This window comes from Lissotriton vulgaris, chromosome 8 (genome assembly GCF_964263255.1).
Source record: "Lissotriton vulgaris chromosome 8, aLisVul1.2, whole genome shotgun sequence".
Classification (NCBI taxonomy): Eukaryota; Metazoa; Chordata; class Amphibia; order Caudata; family Salamandridae; genus Lissotriton; species Lissotriton vulgaris.
The window spans coordinates 107,184,844-107,210,205 of record NC_141696.1 but is presented as its reverse complement, the minus strand read 5'-3'; the positions used below and the strand labels follow the sequence as shown (position 1 = coordinate 107,210,205).

The 25,362-nt window shown below is 45.8% G+C and overlaps 1 protein-coding gene across 2 annotated transcripts in view; it reads left to right on the top strand.

Moving 5' to 3' along the window:
- LOC147693550 (sodium-dependent proline transporter-like) overlaps positions 1–25,362 on the top strand; it is a 323,414-nt gene that overhangs the window by 214,008 nt on the left and 84,044 nt on the right. The gene's annotated exons all lie outside the window — the stretch shown is intronic.

The following is a 25,362-nucleotide window of genomic DNA, read 5'->3' as shown; positions in this document are numbered from 1 at the left end:
GCAAGCCAGATCCATGCCAACCATAATGGACCACATCAGTTATGTGCAGCTTGAGTCCTATCGCACAAAGCACACCAGCATGGTGTGACTGAGACAAATAGAGCACAAGGGATGAGTGGAATGCTTAAATTCATCTCATCCATTCATACTTACTCTGGACTGCATTCCAACCCATGGAGGGCGACCCATCCCTTGTTTGTGCGAATTGAACCTCCCTAAACAGGAGGAATGTGGACTTGTCCTCCGCTCACTGTGCATCAGGTTTGGGATATTTGTGTTCCATTTCAGAGGAGAACTGGCAGTTTGGTCTGGCCATCCTCTGTGGAGTGGAGCCAAGACTGACTGCATAGAGCTGGTCTCTGTCCATAATGGCTAGGACAAGCTGAAATATGATGGACTGGAATAGAATCCTAAACCGTAACTAGTGCCTATGATAAATTCAAATGCAAAAACAACAGTTGATGGACAGAATGCTGCACAATGTCACACATTCACCCCAGTACAGAGATCAAGGCCTAAATCCATCATTTTTTGCTCACCATGGCACCCCAGTTTGAACCCAGCCATATGCAAATCAGTCTTGAGCTCGTGCCTCATGGGAACAGTCCAGCCCGAACTGCCAGGCCAGTTCCTCCCTGGACCGGAAACAAGCATCCTAGGACCGGCCCTGAGCTTTCAGCCTTCATCAGCCAGGATAGCTTGAGTCCAGTGGCATGGAGAGCAAGGGACTCGCGTCCGGGCATAAATAAATTCAAGCATTCCACTCTTCACTTTTTGTGCCATTTACAAAAATATCCCAATCATCCCCGAGTCCTGAATTACATTATGTATGTATGAAATGTTGGACGGTAGCTGGTTTTGTTTAATACTTGCACAATAGACTGCTCTGTGTGTGTATGTAGAGTATTTATGTATGTACATGTTAGGTGCTGAAGTTGAGAGAAACGCACACTAGGAACTGCAAGCTTTTTCTTTTGGTTCAATTCCTCCAAACTTACCCTCCTTTAACTAGCATCACCCACCATTTTTCTAATTTTTTCAAACCCACCAGAGACTTAAGACTTTTTTCCCCAGCTCTGGATTCACTTGTGGTCCCTGTGTGTGGACAGTGGACCCCTCTTTGTATGTACTGGATTGTGGTATAAAGAGAAAAATATCAGGGGGGAAAGCATTTGACCTTCACGTTTTTTCTTAATATTTTAACAACGTCTGCAGCGGCGAAAAAATGGCTGTGAAATGTGCACTAAAAATGCAAAGATTTTTTGTACTGAAGAGCTCGCCCTTCCCGATCCTGGAGCATGTCTTCAAAACGGTGGAATCGGAGCAACGCTCCTTATTGTGGGGTGGAGGATGTCCGAGGATTGCTCTTCGGAAATTGCAACGGGGTCCCTACGAAGGGGGACTGGCAGTACCCGACATCCGCCTATACGATTGGTCGGCACAGCTGATTAATATCAATGGATGGGTGTTCACTCCACAGGAGGAACCGGCATACCGGGTGGATCGAATGGCCCTAGGAGCAGGCTCCTACTTAGCAGCTCTCTACTCCAAACCACGGCGCGACCAGTCACTGCCTCCCCAGACGGCAGTAGTGGTGGACATGTGGAAACGAGCAACGAAACTGCTTGGATGGTGAATGAGGCTTACTGCCCAAACGCCCTTATGGAGGGGAGACTTCCTTAGGGAAATGGTGAAACTCCGTGACCTGCGACAGTGGAGCCTGATCGGTATAGATACGCTGGGGGACGTCTGGAGGAGGGGGCAGGTGGTGGAATTCACAACTCTTCAGTCGGAATTCCAAATGGGGGGATGGCGAATTCCTGCACTATCAGCAATTCAAACACGCCCTATATAGGCATAAAAACCAGCAATGGACCACACACCACTAGCCCCTCCTCCGGGTCGCCCCTAAGCACTCTGGTATGTGAAGTGCCTGAAGTTTAAAGAATTACTGAAAGTTCGTAAGTGGTTCACCTATGTAGGTGCAAGTAGATACTTGTTATTCCCCCGATCTCTAGACCCGGGACATGGCCCGGGTTTCGGGATATCTTCCCTTATCAGTAGAGAAAGTCAATAGGGGTGGAAGAGAAGGCCGCCTCGTAACCGTCACGGGCCTTGTTGCCCAGCATGCAGGTGCGTCGTCCAGAAGCTCGCCTGCTTGGGAGGCTCATGGGAGCCCTTATGTAGAAAAAATAGCAATGGACCGCACACCGCTAGCCCCTCCTCCGGGTCGCCCCTAAGCACTCTGGTATGTGAAGTGCCTGAAGTTTAAAGAATTACTGAAAGTTCGTAAGTGGTTCACCTATGTAGGTGCAAGTAGATACTTGTTATTCCCCCGATCTCTAGACCCGGGACATGGCCCGGGTTTCGGGATATCTTCCCTTATCAGTAGAGAAAGTCAATAGGGGTGGAAGAGAAGGCCGCCTCGTAACCGTCACGGGCCTTGTTGCCCAGCATGCAGGTGCGTCGTCCAGAAGCTCGCCTGCTTGGGAGGCTCATGGGAGCCCTTATGTAGAAAAAACAGCAATGGACCGCACACCGCTAGCCCCTGGGTGGAGTAGTGTGCGACCTATGAACTTTTTACGCCCTATATAGGCATCTGACACAGGGGGATCAGGTCCCTGACTATGCCCCTCTTGAGGACAGGCCACTGTTAGACCCCATGATTGATAAGGCCATATCACTTACTTACAAGAAGCTCAATAATAATATTCCTGATATCCTAGGGCCACTGAGGGAGAAGTGGGAATCCGACCTTGGTTTGTTAGAGGACGATGACTGGAATGAGGCCCTGCAGTGTCCTAGGGAGGTGGTGATTCGAGCTCGATTCAGGTTGGTGCAGTTGCGCATCCTTCACAGGTCCTACACCCCACGAACGGTACAATTCAAGATGGGATACGCAACATCACACTTCTGCTTGAGAGGTTGTGGGGAAGAGGGAACATTCTTTCACATCCTCTGGGACTGCCCTAAAATCCGTACATATTGGGTCAGGCTGAAGGACTTAATGGAGGAGGTAGTTGGGGCGGAGGTACCGCTGGAGGCTAGCTGGCATGTTTTGGGGGTCACGGGGGACATTACGTGGCCCAAAGGAGACAGGATATGGTTGGCCTTTGCGAGCATGGTAGCCAAAAGAAACATTGCAAGACTTTGAGGGAGTGACTTGATTCAGACAATTGAGGAATGGGAATGGGATATAGACTGGTGCCAGAGGGCAGAGAAAGTCATCTATTATAGTAGAGGGTGCCCCAAAAAATGGGAAAAGATATGGCAGGCTTGGAGGAAATATAGAGGAGAATGGATGAATACCCCGGATGCATCACCGTAGGAGTTCCCCCTCCCTCTGAGTACCACAAACTACATATCTTTGACACACCCTCTCCCTGGGAGGCCAAGGGCCTCGGCTGATAGCAGAGTCTGAACACTTCGTAGGGGGGATGGGGGAGAAGGGAGGTAGGGGCGAGGGTCCTGGCCAAGGAGGAGGGGATTGGAGGAGAGAGAGGAACGGATTAGCTGACCCACTTATATTCTGTTGGGGCATGACCTGGGGGTAGACTGTATTTTTGCCCATCAATGGCTGGTGCACTCTACTCATTTAATGTGTGAATACCACTGCTTTCTCACTACTACCTGATGTGTCTTTTGATGGAGCTGTTTTGGTTCAATAAAAAGATTTTTTTTAAAAATGCAAAGATTTTTTTGGTAAAGGTGTGAATAAACCTGAGGGGAAAGAGTTGTTCTTTAAAACAGTTTCTAATAACTTTTTTTTCCTTTTTAAAGATGATGGGAGGTGTCTACCATGCCATGGTTCAGCAATTTTTTAAACAGTCTGGATTTCGGTAGTGGGTGTGTTTTTCCGAGGCTTTTGGAAAAGCAACTTGGAAATAACTTTTGCTTTAAAACAGAGATAGTTCCACTTCAGGAAAAAGGGAATCAAATGTGTGATGTACTGAAAAACATTGATTGAACTATTAATAAAGTGGGAGAATGGATCAAAATAAAAACAATACACTAGTATAGAAAATCTGCCTTTTGTACATGGATTTTTCATCTTTTTCTTGATCTTATTTTTGCTGTTATTAGGGCTCTGCATATTAACACCTCTATTAAGTGCCATTGTGCATGTGCTCTGGCCCTAAAATGGTTCCCTCCAAATTGGGTTCAACCAGTTGGTCTGTTTAATTTTCCTGTCAGGCCATTGTAGATGACACTGAAAATGAACCAATGGTATGAAAGTTAATTGTAATGAATGGGTCTCAGTCCGTATTTACAACACCCAAAAGTATATATTTTTTAAATATATGGGTGCCAGGAGCACCACAATGCTCTAACTGTGCTGCAGTTTTGAAAATGTTGCAGTGATATATGAAAAGTAAAAGTGCCTTTGCAAAGAAGAAAAACATACATATCTAATAATGTAAACTTGAACGGGTGCTTTGTAAGTCCACAGGGCTGGGTGCTTAATGTTTTAAAATAAAAAAAAGTGGCATACTACATATTTAATATACTGTGTCATTACCACAACTAAATTTCCTAAAGACGTTTTTGTAGTGTAGGTTCCACTATATTCTCCATGAACCTACTTCGGGAGAAATAAAATCCTTAATTTGTATCTTGGCCTGGGAGAATAGTAGGAAAATGGTTCACAGGTATTTTCCACTTAGTTTTCAAAATCCAATGTAATGATGAAATATGATTTTTGGTAATTTCAGTGAGAAAGTAACTTTTTAAAAATGTTCTTTGTGCGGCTGGAAGCACATCAGGGAGACTTGTGTATGTGGTAGGACACTGAGCCCATTACACCGCGTTGTATTGGTGCTAATTGCTTCAAAGTCAATTGCGTTTTTGCACACACTAGATCTACGAATTGAATACTTTTTAAAAGACTTACTTTCTAGTTGTTTTAGAACTTTGTTTTTAATATTGGGTATGTAACTTTGCTTCCTGTCTGACCCCTGCGGTACCCGGATGCTAAAACCGATCCGCATTGCACCGGGGTTGACGTTCTAGTCTTTTCCCCTCCACTATTTAAACCACGCCGGAGCGACCGCGCCAAAGGCAAGCCTATCTGCGCCCGTTGGCGCCCGGAGCACGAACCAGCGCCAGAACCCCTGGTTGTTCAAAGCCCCAAATATACAGCAAAAATCAGCTGCTTGACCTGGAAAGAGGCACATGTAGAGCTCATGACATGCTTCTGCAAAACAAGAATGTAGGGGAGTTCCTATGCTCTAAATGTTCATATTGCCTCAATCCAGGCATTACTAATCGCTCTGAGCACACAAACCGGGCATGGCGAGGATCGGGAGCAGGAAAGATTTAAGCTCATAAGGATAGAGAAATGGGGGGACGCCCAAAAACACTACCACACACGGGCTAGTCAAGGTCCCTAAGGCAATACGTGAGCAGCACATACTGTGTGTTCTGCTGAATGCTTGTTCGGTGTTAAAACATAAATATCAGCTAGAAGACCTGATTCAGCTTTCCACCCCTGACATAGTTTTTGTGACAGAAACCTGGACGGATAATACCTCAGGCCCAGACTGGAACATCGTGTTACCAGAGGGCTATGCAGTCCCCTCACAAGATAAGGAGGAAGGTAGAAGCGGGGGAAGGGGGGGGGGGAGAGCCATTATTTACCAAGAACATCTAAAGGTGCGTCTGGAAGCCATCTCAGTTCTACCAGCGGAGGCACTGCATTTTTGTATAAAATTAAATAACCTGTCTACCTTTCAGAGGCTACTCATTTATCGTCCACCTAGGCCCAGAGCTGCTTTTTCCCAGGCATTATTGACGCTTCCGGAGTCCTATACAGGCTCCCACTCCCTCACAATTCCAGGGGATTTTAACGATCACCTGGAATTAATAAACAATTCGGATACAGTCCGACTGGTAGATAACCTAGCAGCTTTTAGTTTAAATCAACTAGTAACCGAACCCACCCACCTGGCGGGCCATACTTTGGATGGCATCTTTTCAAATAACTGATATTAATCTGACTAAAATGTTAACTCTCCCATGGACAGACCATAAGGCCGTCCATTTTAACATCAAGGTTATGCAGCCTAATCACTGTACTCAAACTAAGCCATCCAAGGTAAAATTCTGATGCTGGAACAAAGTTCAAGGCATTGACCTAGAGTTGGCCCTTGGTCACCTCCCTACCCCGCTAGCGAAGGATAATAACGAAGCAACGTCCCAGTTCAATGACTGGCTCCTGGCAGTGGCCAACTGTGTTGCGCCCGAAAAATTGGTGGCGGTAAAACGATCCAAGACATTGTCAACTTGGTATAGCCTTGAGGTCAAGTGCCTAAAAGTAAAGTGCAGGAGAGCTGAACGTCTTTGGAGACAAGACTATAGTAATGCAAAGAAAGCAACCTATAATCTAGCCCTCCAACAGTATAAGGAAGCAATTATTGCCGCTAAAAAGCTATTTTTCACAACTAAGATTGAGGAAGCTGGAAATTCCACGAAGGAACTTTTTAAATATGTTAAACTGCTGGCTAAACCACAGCAGGACAACACATTTAAACCAGATCAAGCCATGTGTAACAAATTGGCCCTATACTTTCAGAATACGGTGCAAGTGATCTATAATGACGTCTTGAACACTCGAGGGACTCCGGATAAGCAATGCAACTGCCTGATGTTGTTCAATCAACCCATTGCATTCTATCCCGCTTACAATCACAAATGAAGGGTACAAAAACTTCTCCTCTCTATAAAATGCGGCTCACCCAAAGACCCTTGTCCTCCTGCCATTATGCACCTGGCCGAGATCTGTGACAAACGTACCCCTCTTGTTAACCAAGTTCTGGAATCGGGTAACTATCCACGAACCTGGAAAAGAGTATCCATCAGGCCATTCTCAAAAAGCCAACCCTGGACCCTACTGAACCAAAGAACTATCACCCAATTCCTGGCCTCCCGATAGTAGCCAAAATTCTGGAGAAGTCAGTTAACAAGGTGTTGACTGACTTTCTAGATGCCAACAATCTGCTGGACTCTACACAGCATGGTTTTCGGTCTTGTCACTCTTCCGAATCAGCCCTGATTACTGCAACGGAGGAGATCCAGAGAATAGTGGACAGAGGGGGCAGAGCAGTCCTCGCACTCCTAGACCAGTCTGCAGCATTTACACTGTGAATCACACGGTGTTAGTGCAGTGGAAGAAGGATGTGGGGCCGAGAACACTGCCCTGGCCCTCTTCTCCTCCTTTCTGGAGGCGAGGGAGCAGAGTCTGTAATGACCTGGATGAACCATAGCTTCCTGAAAATCAACACCGATAAAATGGAGGTGATAGAGTTTGGCCAGGGACGATCCCTGTGGAATGACTCCTGGCAGCCGGTTGAGGCGGGGGAATGCCCGTGCCCTGTCCCTAAGGTCAGGAACCTCGGAGTCAAGCTGAATTTTTCTGCCCAAGTTAACGGTCTCAGTTCCTCTTGCTTCTTTTTATTAAAAACCTTGGGAAAATGTTTCCCTTTTATCTCACAAGAACTGCAAAAGACGGTGGTGGTGGCTCTGTTCCTGTCCAAACTGGACTACTGAAATGCCCTTTTTTGGGGCTATGATAAGACCCAGATGAGAAAACTGCAGTCTTTACGGAATGATTCAGCAAGATTACTCTTAACATACCTAAAGGACAATCAACCTTGGCAGGAATTAAGTCGCTGCACTGGCTTCCCATCCAGCATCGCATGGAATTTAAGGCCTTATGCCTGGCACACAAAGCACTCTGCGGTGATGGTGCTGAGGATATCCCCAAAAACTTCCTACCTTACACCCCCTCCCGTGTTCTTAGATCTGCTAATTTGGGCCTTATCCAGATTGCTAAGATTAGGCGGGCAAAATGGGGTGGCAGGACTTTATCGAACTGTGCGACAAAGCTATGAAATAAAATGCCATTGGCAATGAGATTTCAATCTAATCAGCAGCTCTTTAGGAAGGACTTGAAAACATGGCTGTTCACCTCCACCTAGTCCTACTGGTAACACAGGCCGTACTTCCTTTCACATACACTAGCGCCAAGACGCCATGGCAATCGAGCCTTCTATAAACATATATCCTATCCTATCCTAGTAGGCCTGCTGGAGGCTCAATACATATTTTTAGCTGGAATTATCCACCTTGCTCTCCAGTGGACCATGCCTTGCCCTCCAGAACCAGGAAGCCAGGCTTGTTGCTAACAAATATCCATTTAACAGGGATTAGCAATCTGTGAAGGGTGCATGAACTAATGGCAGAACAAAGAGCCTTCACGCTACCTCTTTTGATTTGGAAACAGTAAATGGGACTGAAAAAATCTGTTCACATTCATTCACAGGATGCTGCTAGATTCCCTGACTCGAATTACAGGAGGGGAAAAACAGTTCAGTGTTGACGGAGGAAGGTGACTGCATCTAAACAAGGGAGTGGTTTAAGAGAGCCTGGGACTCTTGGGATGGAAAAGGTATTATATTTGAACTCCGCATTCTGGAAAAGTTTACAGTAAAGCAAAACGGAAGTGCTCCAAAAGGAGGTAAAGTATAGCCATGGAGCCAGAAAGTACACAGAATTGGGTTGGGAAAATTATCCTATCACTGTCCAGTATACTGGATACAACTAGCAACTCACCATCTCCTCTGAGAATTTCTGGACCTATGCAAAACACACCTGACTAAGTTCCTGTTGGAAGAAAGAAGACTCCTTCTACTGGACAGTCGAACAGGCTGTACCTATGTATTCTAATGGTGGAGGATGTGCAAGAGTCACATTATGGGGTTGGGTCAGTTAGGAGGGCTATACTTCTTGGCCCAAAAAGTAGTTATATGCACTTTTAGTTGCCTAGTATTGCCATTAGGGGGAAGATTCTGATTGCGCTGTGATCTAGACTACCCAGAGGATTTGATGCAGATGCTTACATCTCATGCTTTTTTCTTGGTATTTCTCTTAGCCTTTTTTATATGCCTGTATGCTTTGGGTATCAGGTGTCCTCTTTCATGTGTGTGGCTGGCTGTGGCTTTCACAGTGGAACTAACTGCAATGTTATGTAAGACTAGTAAAGAAATGAGATGTTTCAAAAACAAAATGAGAAAGGAGACTCGAACACCTGATGTCTGCTGGGACCTAGGAGCTGCTACCGCTTCCCACATACCAGGTGTTTGACCTCCTGTTTGCCTGTTCCACGGACAGATAAAGCAGAAGGGCCCCTGTCTCCAAGAGATCCCAACTGAACACAGGAGTCTTCATCATAGACTCTGCAGGAGCAATGGCTAGAAACGGTTCATGTGCCTAGACGCCTGACCTGAGGGCTAAAGGAGTGACCAGCAGAAACACTTACAGCAGTTGGGAGAAAAGAGAGAGAGTTGGTTCTTTTATCCACCTCCGGAAGTTCCAGATAAGGGGATGAAGTACCTTCAAAGAGGACAAGAAAACCAGGTGTGCCTTACTTGGAGATTTATGCAATATTGGAAAGTTCCATGCGGTTCTGCTGTACCAAAGATATCCACTCTTGTGGGGCCATGCCTGGCTACAGCTTCCAGTCTGGCTTCTTTGGAGTATTTTGAGAACCAAAATAGTAAACCTGAAGATAATACTTTGGATCAGTGTGAGATGCAAATCTGTCTCCGCAGCAAAGCAGCCTGGTCAGTTACAAAATACAGCTTTGTCCTGCTCTAAGATTTTAATGCCAACCCCCTTCAGCAGGAGCTCAACAATGACATATGTGAATTCAAGGGACTCTCACTGGCTACAGCATGGAACCTTGCCCCATTGAAGGCTTCTGACTAGATAAAAAATAGACTAAGTCAAAAGGTAGAAACTTTAATTGAGACCACCCTCTTGGTGGATCTCACTTCCGTTTCATGACGGACCACCTGAAATCACACCTACGGCCTGGACAACCTCTGACTGATATTTTTTAACTGCTTCTTTCTTTTTTTGAATATGCTTTCTACCATAAGACATGTAAATTCATAGGTTTGGTTCTTGTTATCCAGTTCTAATATTTTTGGTGTATTTTTGCGTGTTAAATTTTTCTCTATTTGGTTTGGGATTTTTTTACATTGATTTCTTGACTTTGAAGTTGTTAGCACTGCTTGAACTTAGCCCACATTTCTCTGGGGATTTGCATTCTGCTTTTGCCAATGAAACTAGTGTTGAACAGAGATTCTCTAGTATTGGGGTGTCTTTCATAGATTCACATGCCTGAATCATTCCCCGTCGTCTGAGTGAGAGTCCCACGGTACAAAAAAAAGCAATTTGTATAGAAGGAACCAAAACCCTTGGTACTAACCAACCAGGAAGTAAAGTATTCCTAAGCTACAGTGGAAAAGCTTCCACACTCATGACTATCCTAGTCATTTTGTATAGACCAAACTACAGCCAATCAGGCGCCAGCACCCACCAGAATGTTCTCCCCAGAGACTCCGGCTCTCAGATCTTCTACCACACGTCGTGTGAAAGAGAGTCTCCCTGAGCTCTGCTCAGTACTTGTCAACCGGACTGTTTTTTCTTCAAAATCTCTCTTCAGACCATGTGAGTCTTGTGGGAAGCTTAGGCTTTTTAAAGAAGATCCCCACAAAAAGTGCATTTATTGCCTATATCCAGACCATGAGGTAAAGGATTGTAAGATCAGCAGGACCTGTCCTCAGAAGACCCTCCGAGACAGGGAAGGTCATCTTCTACTAGGGTTGCAGAAGATTAAGGACCAGGATGATCCTCTATCTGAGGTAGGAAGTCTGGCTTCGGGGTCTTCTATATCTTCCAGAAAGAGAAAGATTGAGGAAGAGGTATCTTCTCCTGGGGCTAAGGTGTTGAGAAAAGCTAAGGATTCTAGCTTGCCTTCCTCTTCTACTGCAAAAAAGGCTTCTCCACCTTCTAAATCTGGACCTAATTCGCCCCCGAGAAAGTCTGCTAAGTCTTTACCATCTAAAAGACTGTCAGAGAAAACGTTACCTCAGAAAAAGACCTCGTCTCCGTCTACGGGTCCCGTCTACAGTATTTCCTCCACGTCGACTGTTACTTTCTCTTCGCCAAGGCCTCAGATGTTGATGTCGTCTGCTTCTTCACCGTCGACGATGGTCTTGGTTTCAGTGAGACCCATCTCGTCGACGACTATTCAGCCATCAAGCGTCGACGTTCCTTTGTCATCGAAGATAAAGAAGATATCGTCGACAAGTGCATTGTCGACGAAGATTAGCCCATCGACGAAAGTCATCCCGTCGACGGGTCCTTCGTCGAAGGAAGCAGCTTTGCCGTCGACGACCGCACCGTCGACAAGAAGTCCATCATCGTCGAAGATTCCACCGTCATCGACAAGTACCTCGTCGATGAGAATTCTACCGTCGTCAACAGCTTCGTCGTCGACGGAGACTACATCGTCGTCTAAGGCTTCGTCGATGAAACTTACCTCGTCGTCGACAACGTAGTCGACATTGAAAGCCTCGTCGACGAGGCATGCAATATCCCCGTCGACTATACAGTCGACGGTGGGTCTGTAAATGCCTCTTCAGTCATCATGTACGGATCTACAGGTTTGGTCCGCTGCTTCGCCTGCTGCCTCTTTTATCTCATCGTTGACGGCGGCTTCATTATTACAAAGAAGAGGCTCTATTCTACTGCCTCTTTCACCCCTAAAGTTGCCTGAGCAGCTTCTGGATTCAGAGGAAGATGATGATCAGGAGCAATCTGATGAGGACGACCGTTTCAGAGCGGCCAGAAGTCCGTCAGAACTATTGATAAAGATGCAGGAGGAAGATCACGAAGAGGAAGACCATTCTCCTGCACCAGTTGCTCAAGCCCCTGCTGCAGTACCAATGGCACATATGCCATTAGACCTCCTAAACAATTTACAATATATGTTAAATGACTATTACCGCCGGTTCCCTCCGTCTGAGTCGGCAGAGTCTCTTCCGGCGACACCCATACCGCAAACACCTGCCTCAGCCTTGAGTGTCCCAAGACAGTCTCCTTTGGCACCAGTACCTTTGGTACGTTCTTCAATTCCGCCTTCTCCGGCTCAATCCCACCATTTGCAGGACTGTAACACCACTGATGACAACAGAGAGGAAGGAGAGGTGGACGATCAATCCGTACTGTCGGAGTGGGATAATTATCAGACGCAGACCCCATCACCTACTGCTCCTCATACTGCGGACTCTCCACCTGTTGATATTGGAGGATTCCATCTAGTTATGGAAAGAGCAATAAAGAGGTTTCAGATTACTATGGAAACTAAACAGGAGGATTGTTTTTTTATATGACTTTAAAGATCAGCCTCACAAACAAGCGAGGACAATCCCGATAATAGGTTTAATTTGGAAGGAGGGCCTGAAGGTCAAGTCCACTCCAAATTCTTTACCCGCAGTCTTACCTCGAATTGACAAAAAGTACAATGCGCCCATTACATCACCTGCATGCCTTATCAGACAAGCTAAGACAGAGTCCGTTGTTACTCAAGCGGCACAGAGAAGAGCTAGAAACCCGTCCTCACAAGTGACCATCCCACCTGACCGAGATGGAAGACGTCTCGACTCCATCGGCAAAAAGGTGTCAACGATAGCTGCGACTACAATCCGGGCAGCAAATTCCCTAGCAATCCTAGGGAGATATGATAGACAGATGTGGTCAGATATATCTCCATATCTCAAAGGTTCTGGAACCGGAGAGGTCAGAAGCAAAGAAGGTGTTATATGAAGGGGAGTACGTCTCTGCAGAGATGATTGACGCAGCTGTGGATGTGGCAACCACAGGCTTTCGACAATTGGCGGGCGCCGCAGTGCTAAGGAGACAGGGTTGGCTGAAGTCAACTTCCTTACGGCAAGAAGTCCAGGCAAAGATAATAGATATGCCTTACGACTGAGAATATCTATTTGGCCAGCACATTGATGAGGCTTTGCAGGCCATAAACAAAGATACAGACACCGCAAGGTCGCTGGGAAACCTGCAGTTTCGTAAATCGTCCTTTCGTGGCGCCAAAGGACACTGGTCCTGTTCAAATAGAGGAGGATATTCTCATCAACGCTCGTAGCAATCATCACAAGGTAACCAGCAATGTCAGCCGTATAAACAACAAACATACAGACAGCGAGGCAACCACTTTTTCCAAGAAAAAAAAGTCCTCCTATCGGGGACGAGATTCCTCTAAGAGGCAATGAGAACTGCCACTCCCACCACCTCTGCCAGTACCATGGTCAAAAGTTGGAGGAAGAATATCCCATTACTTATCAAATTGGTCCAAGATTACTACGGACATGTGGGTCCTGAATGTAGTGGCCAGAGGACACTCTTTAGAATTTGTCAAAATCCCTCCAAATTCACCTCCAAACGGTCCGCCACCAGCTCACCTCAAAGAGCTTCTTTCCCAAATATATCTAATGATTCGGAATGGTTCAATCGAAAAAGTTCCTTAATTACAAAGAGGAAGAGGTTTCTATTCGAGGTTCTTCCTCATAAGAAAGAAAACAGGAGAATGGCACCCCATTCTCGACCTAAGCGCCCTCAACAAATACCTCAAGATGTCCTCCCGGATGTTAACACTTCAAAAAATCTTCCAGCTTCTTTCCCAAGGTGATCACATGGCTACCCTAGATCTTGAAGATGCCTACCTTCATGTGCCCATTCTCCCCAGGCACAGGAAATTCCTGAGGTTCAGAGTGGCTGGCAGGGACTTTCAATTCAAGGTTCTTCCGTTTGGGCTTCGTTCAGCGCCCAGAGTATTCACAAAGATATTAGCCCCAGTGGCGGCACATCTTCGCTTGGAAGGCATTCAAATCTTCCCGTATTTAGACGATTGCCTTATCGAGGCCAGTTCTTTAAGAGCAGCAAGAGTACATGTCCAAAGATGCCTCTCACTCTTCCAGTCTGTGGGACTTTCAATCAATTTCAAGAAATCCCATCTTGTTCCGTCACAAAAGATATCTTTTCTGGGAGCAACATTAGACACTCGCCTCACCCAATTTTATTTATTTATTGCATTTATATGGCGCAACAGCTACCCTGAGGGTTTCCCGGTGCCTGGATCTGTATTACTGGCAAGAAGGCAGGGGACAATTATTGATCAAACAGCCATGATTTCACTCCCTTGCGGAAGCGTAGATAACAGGGTTCTAGCCGTACTTGAAGGGGGAGTGAGTTCCACAGTACCGGTGCCATATAGGTAAAAGAACGACCTCCTAGTCGAGCCCTTTTTGCCCTGGGAACGATACATTTTGCCTGATTCATTGAGCGTAAGTTACGCGAGGGTAGGAATTTCTGTACCATTTTACATAGGTACTCCGGGGCTGCTCCTGAGCTGATCTTATACATATAGCACAGTGCTTTGAATTTTACTCTGCTGGCCACTCTCAGCCAGTGTAGTTTTTTAAGATGTTCTGTCATACTCGTGCGTCCTGGGAGATTAAGGAGCCTTCTGGCTGCAGAGTTCTGGACTATTTGAAGTCGGTTCAGAGTGCTATTCGTAACTCCTAGGAATAGGACGTTACCATAATATCATCTTGACGTAATTAAGGCCTGTAGGACAGTCCTCTGAGCTCCATCTGGCAATCCCCACAGTATTTTTCGCAGCCATTTGAGGATCAGAAAGCATGTGGAGGCAGTTTTGGCTGTGTGTGTACGCATGGACAGCTTATCATCAATTATTATCCCTAAATTGCGTGCGGATTGAACCGCAGTCGGAGTAGCGCCCATTTCAACAGGCCAGTGAGTTGGGCCCCAGAGATTCTTTTGATTGCCAAAAATTAGTAGCTCTGTTTTATCCCCATTCAGCTTTAATTTTTTAGAATGGAGCCAGCTGGCCATTCTGAGTAGTCCAGATCGAAGGGGAGAGATGTCAGATTTTTCTATAGATGTAAGGGAGAACACAAGTTGTGTGTCATTCGCATAAGAATAAATGGTGAGGCCCATCTCTTCAGCAATTTGAGCTAGGGGAGTGACATACACATTAAAAAGGAGGGGGCTCAGTATAGAGCCTTGGGGCACTCCATAAGGGGACTCATATACTTCTGAGTGATTACTTTTAGAGAAGACCTGATATGTTCGATGCAGGAGAAATTGCTCCACCCATTTCAGTGCTTTCCCTCTGATTCCAATATCCTTCAGGGACTTGATGAGGGTTGTATGGCATATGGTGTCAAATGCGGCACTCAAATCTAGAAGAGTGAGTGCCGCCGTGCCTCCCGTGTCAAGTTCTTGGCGTATAACCTCAGTGACCCCAAGTAGGGTGGACTCTGTGGAATGGCCTTTTCTGAGGCCGGATTGTGAATAGTGCAGAAGATTATTGTCATTGACAAAATCTGCCAGCTGCTTATTGACATGTTTTTCTAAAATCTTCGACACAATCGGCAGGAAAGTGACCGGGCGAAAGTTGGGAAACACTTTGGGGTCGCTGTTGGCCTTTTTTAGCAGGGGGACTACCATGGCATGTTTCCAGTCATTGGGTAGTATAGCTTCCTTCAGGGAGGCATTTAACAGTGCTCTGAGTACCTCCAGAGTAGGAAGATCCAATTGTTTGAGAACGTGCGCAGGTAGAGGATCTAGGGGTGAACCTGATTTTATGCTACTCAATGCAATCCCGAAGGCAAGAGTGTCTATTGGTTGCCATGTCCTAATTTCTTGCCCAAACCTTTGTCTCAAAAGAAAGACAACTCAAGATTTGCAAGATGGCCCTCAACTTGCTGCAATAAGAGTACGTTTCAGTACAAATGTACAAGTCATTCCTAGGGATGCTATCTTCCTGCATCCCTCTCATACCCAACTGCCGTCTCCGGATGAGACCTATCCAAGAGGAACGCAGTCTCTAATGGGTTCAAGTGTCAGGGTCGTTCGACAACAGGATCGCCATAGCCTACTGTATGAGAGAAGCTTTTCTATGGTGGACCCAAAAAGAGAATCTGCAAATAGGGCGTTCATTCCTAACTGAGATACCAAGTTACACCATCACCACGGATGCTTCCCTGGAAGGATGGGGGGGCACACCTACAGGGAATGCCCTTCAGTGGGAAATGGAACACACATCAAAAGAAGTGGCACATCAACCTCCTAGAGTTGAGAGCAATTTTTCTGGCCCTGAAATCTTTTCGGACGGTGATACACAGATCCACCGTTCTAATCAGGACAGACAATACAACAAGTAGGCATTACTTGAACAAACAAGTGGGCACAAGATCGGCCCTTCTTTCTCAGGAGGCCTAGGAGATTTGGAGTTGGGCTCTGCGTCACAGGATAAATCTGTCAGCAACGCACATTCCAGGAATGTCCAATGTGCTCGCCGATTCTCTCAACAGAGCGACAGCGACAAATCACGAATGGGAACTTCATCAGCCGACTCTGGACAGAGTTTTCAAAAGTGGGGTCATCCCGACCTGGACTTATTTGCGACGAAGCAGAACCACAAATGCCCATACTTTGCAAGTTGGATTACCCACAAGGATTCATGCGGAGAAGCACTTTCGATGAACTGGTCTCAGATATTTGCATACGCTTTTCCACCGACTCTTTTGATTCCCAGGGTCATCCGGAAAATGAAACCGCAACCATGCCGCCTTATCCTCATCGTGCCCAGGTGGCCTCGCCAATATTGGTTCACCGAGCTCCTACTTCTCTCTGAGTGCAATCCCATACAACTTCAAGCACTACCAAATCTTCTAACAATGTAAGAGGGTCAAATTTGTCATCTGGACCCAGCTTCCTTGAAATTAGCAGCTTGGCTCCTCAATACGTTTCATTCGTCCATCTAGATATCCCACAGGATTGTAAAGAGGTTTTAGCCAATGCACGAGCGCCTGCTACTATTAAGACTTACAAACTTAAATGGAAAAGGTTTTGTGACTGGTGTCTCGCGGCCAATTTACATCCACTCCATGCGAAACCAGAACAGTTCTTTCTTCAATTGGCTAAGTCTGGCTTGTCTCATTCCACACTGAACGTGTTTTTAGCAGCCATCTCCAGATTCCATCAAGACGGCTCTAATTCTCTGTATTCCACTAGAATAATTCCGTAATTCTTCAAGGGCCTTTTTCGAATGTTCCCGCCTGTTCGGCGTCCACCTCCTTCCTGGTACTTGAATGTGGTACTCTCTCAACTCATGCATCACCCCTTTGAGCCTATTCATAAAGTGGATCTCAAATTTCATTCCTGGAAGGTTTCTCTCCTTCTAGCTCTAACATTGGCATTTAGAGTCAGTGACATTCAAGCATTCACCATCAAATCTCAGTTTTTACAGTTCACTTCAAATTTGGCGGTACTACGTACAAATCCAAGCTACATGCCTAAAGTTCCATCTGACTTTCATCTTAATGAGCCAGTGCTTCCTAATCCACAAACGAGAGCGGAGAAGGCCTTGCATTCCCTGGACATCAGGAGATGTCTTAAATTTTACCTTCAACAAACTGCTACATTGCGTAAAACGATCGGCTCTTTGTAGCATACGGAAGGATATGTCAAGGATATTCTGTATCTAAACAGACCATAGCCCGCTGGGTGTCTGCAGAAATAAGTCTCTGTCACCGGCAAGCAGGAAGGCCATTGCAATCATTGCCAAGAGCGCATTCTACGAGAACGGTCTCCTCAACAGCACTCTTCTCTGGAGTGCTTCTCCATCATATCTGCAGAGCTGCAACCTGGACCAGCATGCATACCTTCACCAAGCACTATTGCTTGGATGCTGCCAGCGATGCAGATACTTCAGTGGGACAAGAAGTGCTTCGCAATCTTTTTAAGTAAGGTGAGCCTCTGTTCTCCCTCCTCCTCTATGCTCTTCTAGACGCTTATGTTTCATGTAATATTGTTTGCAAAGTGTACATATGCATAGGAATGGAAAAAAGCGTTTATGAGCAGGATGGTGTGTACTGCCATTTACTCTGATTCAGGCATGTGAATCTATGAAAGACACCCCAATACTGGAGAAGAACAATAGTAATTTACCTGCAATCTGTGGTTCTCCAGTATTGTTGTCTTTCATAGATTCACATGCACCCACCCACCTCCCCTTAGAGGCTCCTCAGGTGATAATACTGGTTTCACTCCTGTGCGAGAAAATCTGAGAGCCTGAGTCTCTGGGGAGAACATTCTGGTGGGTGCTGGCGCCTGATTGGCTGTAGTTTGGTCTATACAAAATGACTAGCATAGTCATGAGTGTGGAAGTTTTTCCACTGTAACTTAGGACTACTTTACTTCCTGGTTGGTTAGTACCAAGGGTTTTGGTTTCTTATATACAAATTATTGCTTTTTTATGTACCGTGGGACTCCCACTCTGACGACGGGGAATGATTCAGGCATGTGAATCTATGAAAGGCACCAATACTGGTGAACCACAGATTACAGGTAAGTAACTATTGTTCTTCTCTAAGAACTGTGTGTAGTCATAACAAGACTGTGTTCATTAAGTCAGTTCAGTCCCCTCCCCATGGACATCATTTCGGGGTCTCCAGGGGTCGTAGCTGCGACCCCTGGCTTGCCCTTTGCTACCCCTAGATCTGCCTATGCTACCCCAGGAGTCAAAGGTGGCAAATTCAGTGCCAGGAACACAGGGGCAGCTGGGGCTCCACTTTCTTTATTTTCTGTCAATTCCTTACACTGATGGTGAATAAATAAAATATGTTATTCACTAATAGAGTAATAAAAATGGAGTACAATAACTGGAATATGCCCTTCCAACGCAGCTAAGGTGAGTAAAAAATTATTTTAATTGTATGTTGTGTGCATGCTTGTGGGTGAGAGTATGTTTGTGTGAATTTGTGTGTATGTGTGTGTGAGTGAAAGTGGAGGTCAAAGGGTATGTGATGTCACTTCCGCTACCCCTGGCATTTCGGTGAATTGATCCATGCCCCTCCCCAGTGCCTAGTTTGTAAATTAAGAGATATTCCAGGGCCCTCTTCAGGATGTAACTGCAGTTAGCACCACCCATTGCCCCTTCCAGTGCTGGCAATGGGCAATGACACTGCCAGCACAACTACTAACCATCACACTCCAACAAGAGTGACAATTCAGACTATTCCAGGCCCCCAAAGCTATGAGAATGACTTGGACAGTAGGTATTTTAACATTTATTTAAATTAATAAACAATTGTTGTGTGCTCATCTTTAATTTTAGGCAAACAGTTCCACCATGTAGCTGGCCTTCATGAGTACCAGTGTTATCAATTAAATGCCAGTGTCAAGCACCGGAAACCACCGGCTCAAATTAAGCTCTGTGGCCCTCCCCGAATTAATAGCCCAATTTTATACAATCTGGTTATAAGATGGAATGGAGTTTCAAAAGCTGTTGCAGCTCAACAGGAAATAAATGTCTGTGTGCCCTAGAGGAAGCAAAGGTATACCTAATCTTTCCGCACATGCAAACGCAAAGCAGGAACATGTGTAAGCACAGAATTCAGGCTCTTAGTACCAGTCGAAGAATCAGTACCCAAACTGACTGCACCGATCTGTGGACCCCTCAACTACCAGTAAACCTCCTCTAGGGGTCAAGATATGGCTTTCATTCAGGGCCGGACTGGTCGTAGTGGGCATCAGGCCTTTGCCGGGGAGGCTGGAAGGGTGGGGGCCGGTTTTGCAATTTCCATCTCCAGTAACAAAAGCAGCAGTGCTTCACCCTTGCCCCAGGCCCCCCCCCCCCCGGGAGAGGGGGCCGGCTGACAAAATTGCTAGGGCTGCTTTGGGTTCCCAGGCCGGCTCTGGTTTCATTAAATCCGGTGCAGATTATCCTCTTGTGAAAACAGAAATACCGCATGAGAGGATCATGTGCAATGAGACGCGGACCGGCGGGGGCATCTATAAATAAGGGTGTGCATATGTGGACTATGTGCTGCTGCCTGAAGAGGCCAAGGCTCCGCAGAACTGGGGAGAGGATGTGGCGTAACTGCCAGAGCTGCTGACTTTGGAGCTGGGGATCCAGGTTCGAGCCTCGGCGTGGGCTCAACATCCTGTGATTCTGGGCAAATCACTCCATCTCCCCGTGCCCACCAAAAAGGAATGTGCCCTTGTGTAATGCTACTGGTGCCTATGTAAAGCGCTCCAATACCTTCGGGTCGAGTTTGTGCTATATAAAACTGCACACACAAAAAAACGGAGGTACCACACTTGTGCTGATGAAGTGACATTTCAGAAGCTATCATCAGATGAGATGATGGCAGCAGCGCAAGTCTGTGCCTTACTGATGCTTCAAAGTGTCTAGGTGGAGGTGAATAAAACTACATTCAGTACATTTTCCAGAAAATGACTAGATCACACAATTCAGTTTTTGACATACCAAAAATATATACGTCCTTTAGCAAACAGACGCACAGAGTACTTGCAGTGAAATTCATTAAAATACCCTCTGGTCACTGTGTGCCCATGCACACATCACATGGTGGGCATACAGCCTCAGAGGAGGCAAGAAACTCTGACCCTGGACATAAGCATACACCTTGCCAGAACAGAGTTTCCTTCTAAGAACTCATTAGCAAAGAATAACAACTTTGGTTTTTTTGCACAGTGCTTGCTCAGTATTTTTTTCCATCATACTGATGCCAATAGCAGTGGTCCTTCACAACAGTGTAAAGAGCATGTACTGCAGGGAAATGTAAGACACACCAGGGCAAATCAGTGCCCTTCAGATGAGCAGAAGTCCAGGCTCTGTGTGCCAAGCCGTCTTTCTAAGAAACAGTGCAGCTCCAATCCATGGGCAAAGGCTGCCAGCGAGAACATTGTGTAATCAGACCTTGAAACCAGCAGGGCCACTGATACTTACTCGTTGAGGCAAAAGTGCCCTGGTACCCAATAGCATGGTTTGAATCCAGGCCACTGGAATTATGTGGCAGGAGAGGGCCAAATTATATGGCAGGGTTGAGTAAATTATGCGTCAAGAAAAGGCAAATTAGGCGGCATAATGCAGCACATTTTTATAACTGTATTACTTCATTATTTTGACATTTGTACACTAATTAACACTGCCTGGGCATTGCTTGCATCTCATTAGTACCAGTTCAATACCCAAATATAACAACTAGCAACAGAAAAGTGACCAATCCAGCTTTGCAAAGGGCCTTCCACTGAGCAGCAACACGTGTCACTTTTCTTTTAGTAACTTTTGAACCATTTGAGTGAAAGCAACATTTTTTATTGTTAAAATCTTCAGATTATGTGGCAGATAATGTATTATGTGGCAAGTGCGGCAAATCTAAATTTATGTAAAATCTCTGCACAATCCCATAACTCCTGTGGCCCTGCTATAATAGATCAGAGAAGAGCTCAGCTAAGGTAGAACAAACTAAGAATCACCAAACAGCTGCCATGCTGCCGCTCTAGCTGACACAATAGAAACCAGGTATGTCTGCTTTCACCAGCTTGTCTCCTTTTTGCCCTGAAATTGCATTCACTACTAATAACGTAAGTGGATTTTGTTCTGGTAGGAAATCCTTGAAGGTCTGGAGGAGGATATCACAGGACAGGTGGATTTCTCTTGCACTGTGAGGTCAGCAACCTACCAAGCGCTATGTCTCCCAGCCTTGCATTTGCAGGTGCTAGCTTGCCTGGGGTCTGAGCCATTACCCGGCCAGGCTTCTCTCTCATTTGGTAGCCTTCATGAGCATCAGAGAGGCTTGGGTTGCAACCCCTTGTGCACTCCTTTTGTTCCTTCTTCCAGTAAGGGGTGTCTGGACCTTTTAAACGTTGTGCAGTTCCTGCTCAGGTTGCCTGCCTTGACTGCTCTTTAATTTCCTTCCTCCTACACGGGGTGTATTCGTTCAGCAGTTGGTTGAGGCCGTCTCTTTCAAAACAACAAACAAAAAATAACATGAAATGATGCATGGCTACTCCTTAGGCTACCAGTTCCCATTCTTGCTCTTCTTGCATCCTTTTACTCATTCAACAGCATGCCTGCCTGGTTCATTCTGCCATATTTATTACAGGGCCTTCTCCGATGACCTCCTATTTGGTGTACAGGCACACAGTATCCTGCAGCACCTACGGCTAAGCTGGCTAGTCCTTATTACAATTATAATTTGCACATCTCTCTCACATACCCTCCCCATCACACTGCCAGGCCCCGCGTCCCATAACACTATAACCGCACCTCGGTGGCCATCCAACACAATATTGAAAACACTTCCTGCATACACTCCAAAGAAAAACCTCTTTCGCCCCCACACACTTTACACGGTGTAGCTTCCTATTCACATTTTGAGTTTTTTAGCACCTGACAAAAGGCTATTAAGTGCTGTACACATGTTACAATACAATATTTGTTAGGATTGAAGTTTAATTTCAGGTTATGGCTAGGCCTTGGCGGTGAACTTTGCTCCATTCACAGAGTTTTCGGAGTTTTCTGCACTTCGCACTCCGTGGAGATCACGGAGTGCAGAAAACTCCGCTCTACGATGTGCAGCTGAGTTTTTCCCTGCTCGCGAACGGTATGTTCGCGAGTTGCTGCTCGGGTAGAATTTGTGTCCGAGCAGCAGGAATACCAGCACAAACTGCAGTTCGCACTGCACTCCGCCACTCGTGGAACTTCGCGGAGTTTCGCATAGCAAAACTCTGCGAAATACGCCCAGGCCTGGTTATGGCACAGATAACATCCAGCATGATTGGTCCAGGAAAAGATAACCTAAATTATATATTAAGAGAGTACCCAGAGAGCAAAGGCACAACATAAACTGAAAATTAGGAACCTGCAGAAAGGGACGTTAAGTCAGCCTGACCTTATGGCTTCTGGGTAGTGGAGCAATACGGGCCCTGAATCTCACTGCAGTACTACATTGTATGTTTTCAATGTGGAACAGGAGTGCTGGCATTCAGATGGTCCAGAGGAGAGCTAGCCAACCATGTAAAAATAATCTGATATGTCTGACTCCAGAAGTACCAAGGAGCCAAGAATTCCAGTGATGCAAAATTAAATGTGCCAGTGCTTTAACCAACCCACTTAATAAGGAGTTTAGTAGTTTAGAGAGCCAAGGCACATAATAGTGTCAGAACAGAAGAAATACATAGACTTTCTTTCAACACGCAATAAATTGCCATGTTCTGAAAATAGTGATTACTTAAAATAGTTAATACATCATGTAGGAAATACTCACTGTTTGAAATGTCACCAACAGGGTGAGACCCCTGTAAACCTCGTTGTCTCCACATCTTCCCCTTTCTCATGCCTGTGCTTTCTTTTCTACAGTCCCTTCCATTGTGAATCCGAAATGTTTCCACCACCTTCCAGATTTACTTTCTTGACATTTATGATGTTATTCCAGTCTTTTTCAATGTTTTCAAAGTCCAGCTTTCGTCATCTGAAGGAGGAATACCCAAACAATCCTTGTAGAAAGCTGGCTCTGTATATACTATACCAAAGTAAGTTATAGTGTGCACAGAGTCCAGTGGAACCCCAAAGGCAGGAAGAGGTAAAAGTAGATCATACCTTACTCTCTATTTGTGGTAGTATGGGCAAGCAGTGAGGCTTTATCAGAGGGTAGTGCTAAGCATTTATTGTACACCCCCAGGCAAGGAATTACGTCACACACTCAAAGACTGAACTCAGACCCATTTGTTTGTATAAAAATATTTAGTTATTTTATTTCTAGAAAAAAGCCGGGCCTGCTGAAGGTAAGTGAAGTAATACATTTGCAGGTATAATGCAGCTCAATACAATTGGAATACAGGTGGATGCAATTGGTTTGTTTATAGGTAAGGCACCAGTCAAAATTTCTTTAGTTACTTTTGAGATTACTTTGTACGTTACTTTTCAGATTACTTTTTAAGTTACCTTTTCTACTCCATGTGATATGCCCAGATATCACACTGGTACATTTCCTGGAGAAAAGGTACGTAAATCAGTTTTGGTACATTTGCAGTTTCTTAGGTTTTCATACAAAGCAACTACACGCTTAGAAGAATGTTCACAGAAAAGCAGTCAGTGCAGTCCTATGGGAGAAAACTGTTTTATCAGTTTTAAGGATGCACTCTCAAAGCTCCTTCAGTGACATAGATCGGGCGGGTGCAAAGTGCGGAGTCCCAATGTTATCCAATAGGGGGCCTCCAGTTGGTGACTGCTCATGAGCAGGTCACAAGGCTGCGGGAGAAAAGCTCCTGGACTCAATCCATGGTAGTGATACAGCAGATCTTGGGTGTCTATGTCATGCTCACCCCAGTATGAATCCATAAATCAACCCCTACTTATAGGCCATAATGTGCCCATGGTCAAGGCAGGGGACCGCAAGATTTTTGCGGTTTAGTTCCATGCGCGGTCAGCAGTCGGTCACCTATCCATCTGGGAAGCTGGACTCTAGGGTGCACATACATCAACATAGACAATAGCGATTCTTTAATTGCGATTTATTAAGGAATCGCAATTAAAGAATCGCTATTGCCTATGTATGTAGGAATCACACACAAAATTGCGTTTCCTACAAATTCCTTAATTGCGACTCGCAAATTGCAACAGAGGGAGGCAGTGAACATGCTGACACTGCTGTGTTTCTCACGTGGCAGACCTGTGCTCATTCTGCAAAGCACAAAGCACGACCATATGCTGCAGGTGGTGAAACATTATAATATTGGGATTGTATCAGAAGTAACTTGTTGGATGCAATGCTGTGCTCCCCACTGATGATGCCATCTGTGGTACGAGCTGAGTATCTCGCCAGGACAATATCAGACCACAACCCCCTATTGGTTACCTTAGACTGGATGTCTGAGACACCGTGTATTCCCACATGGATATTACGCCCAGACACCTTGAACGATCCGCTCTTTCACGCGATGCTGGAAGAGGGAATTACGCAATACTTTGCAGACAATGCTGGCTCCACCACGACCCGGGCAACAGAGTGGGATGCCTTCAAGGTCGTCATCAGGGGGCTCTTTATTGGGAAGCAAGCGGGAATACGTAAGGTCCTCCTAGGAGACCTAGATAAAGCGGAGAAAAACCTCAGAGAAATAGAAATAGCGAGGCCTGGGCACCCTGAGCTCCAAGAGCGAGTCGGCGCAGCTCGGGAAGCAGTGGCTGTTGAAGTAGAAAGACTCCGTAGCTTTGACTACAAGACCTACTCGACGAGGATGCATGCAGAAGGGGATAAAGCGAGCACGCTACTAGCGTGGCTGGCCAACCCCACAAGGCGACACTCCCCCTTCCTGGCTTTGGAGGATGACGAGGGGACTATGGTGCACACACAGACCGAAATACTACAGAGCTTTACACGGTATTACGAGAAGCTTTACAAAAATATGGTAGCAAATGGGGACCCAGCTCTGGATGCCTTTATAGACGAGCTGGATCTCCCACAAGTAGACCACGATCAAGCAGAGGACCTAGGAAAGGATATAGAGCTAGCGGAAATTAGAGGAGCTATAAAACGCATGGCTCGCAATAAAACACCAGGACTGGATGGTCTGCCGGTAGAATTTTATAGCAAATATGTCGAC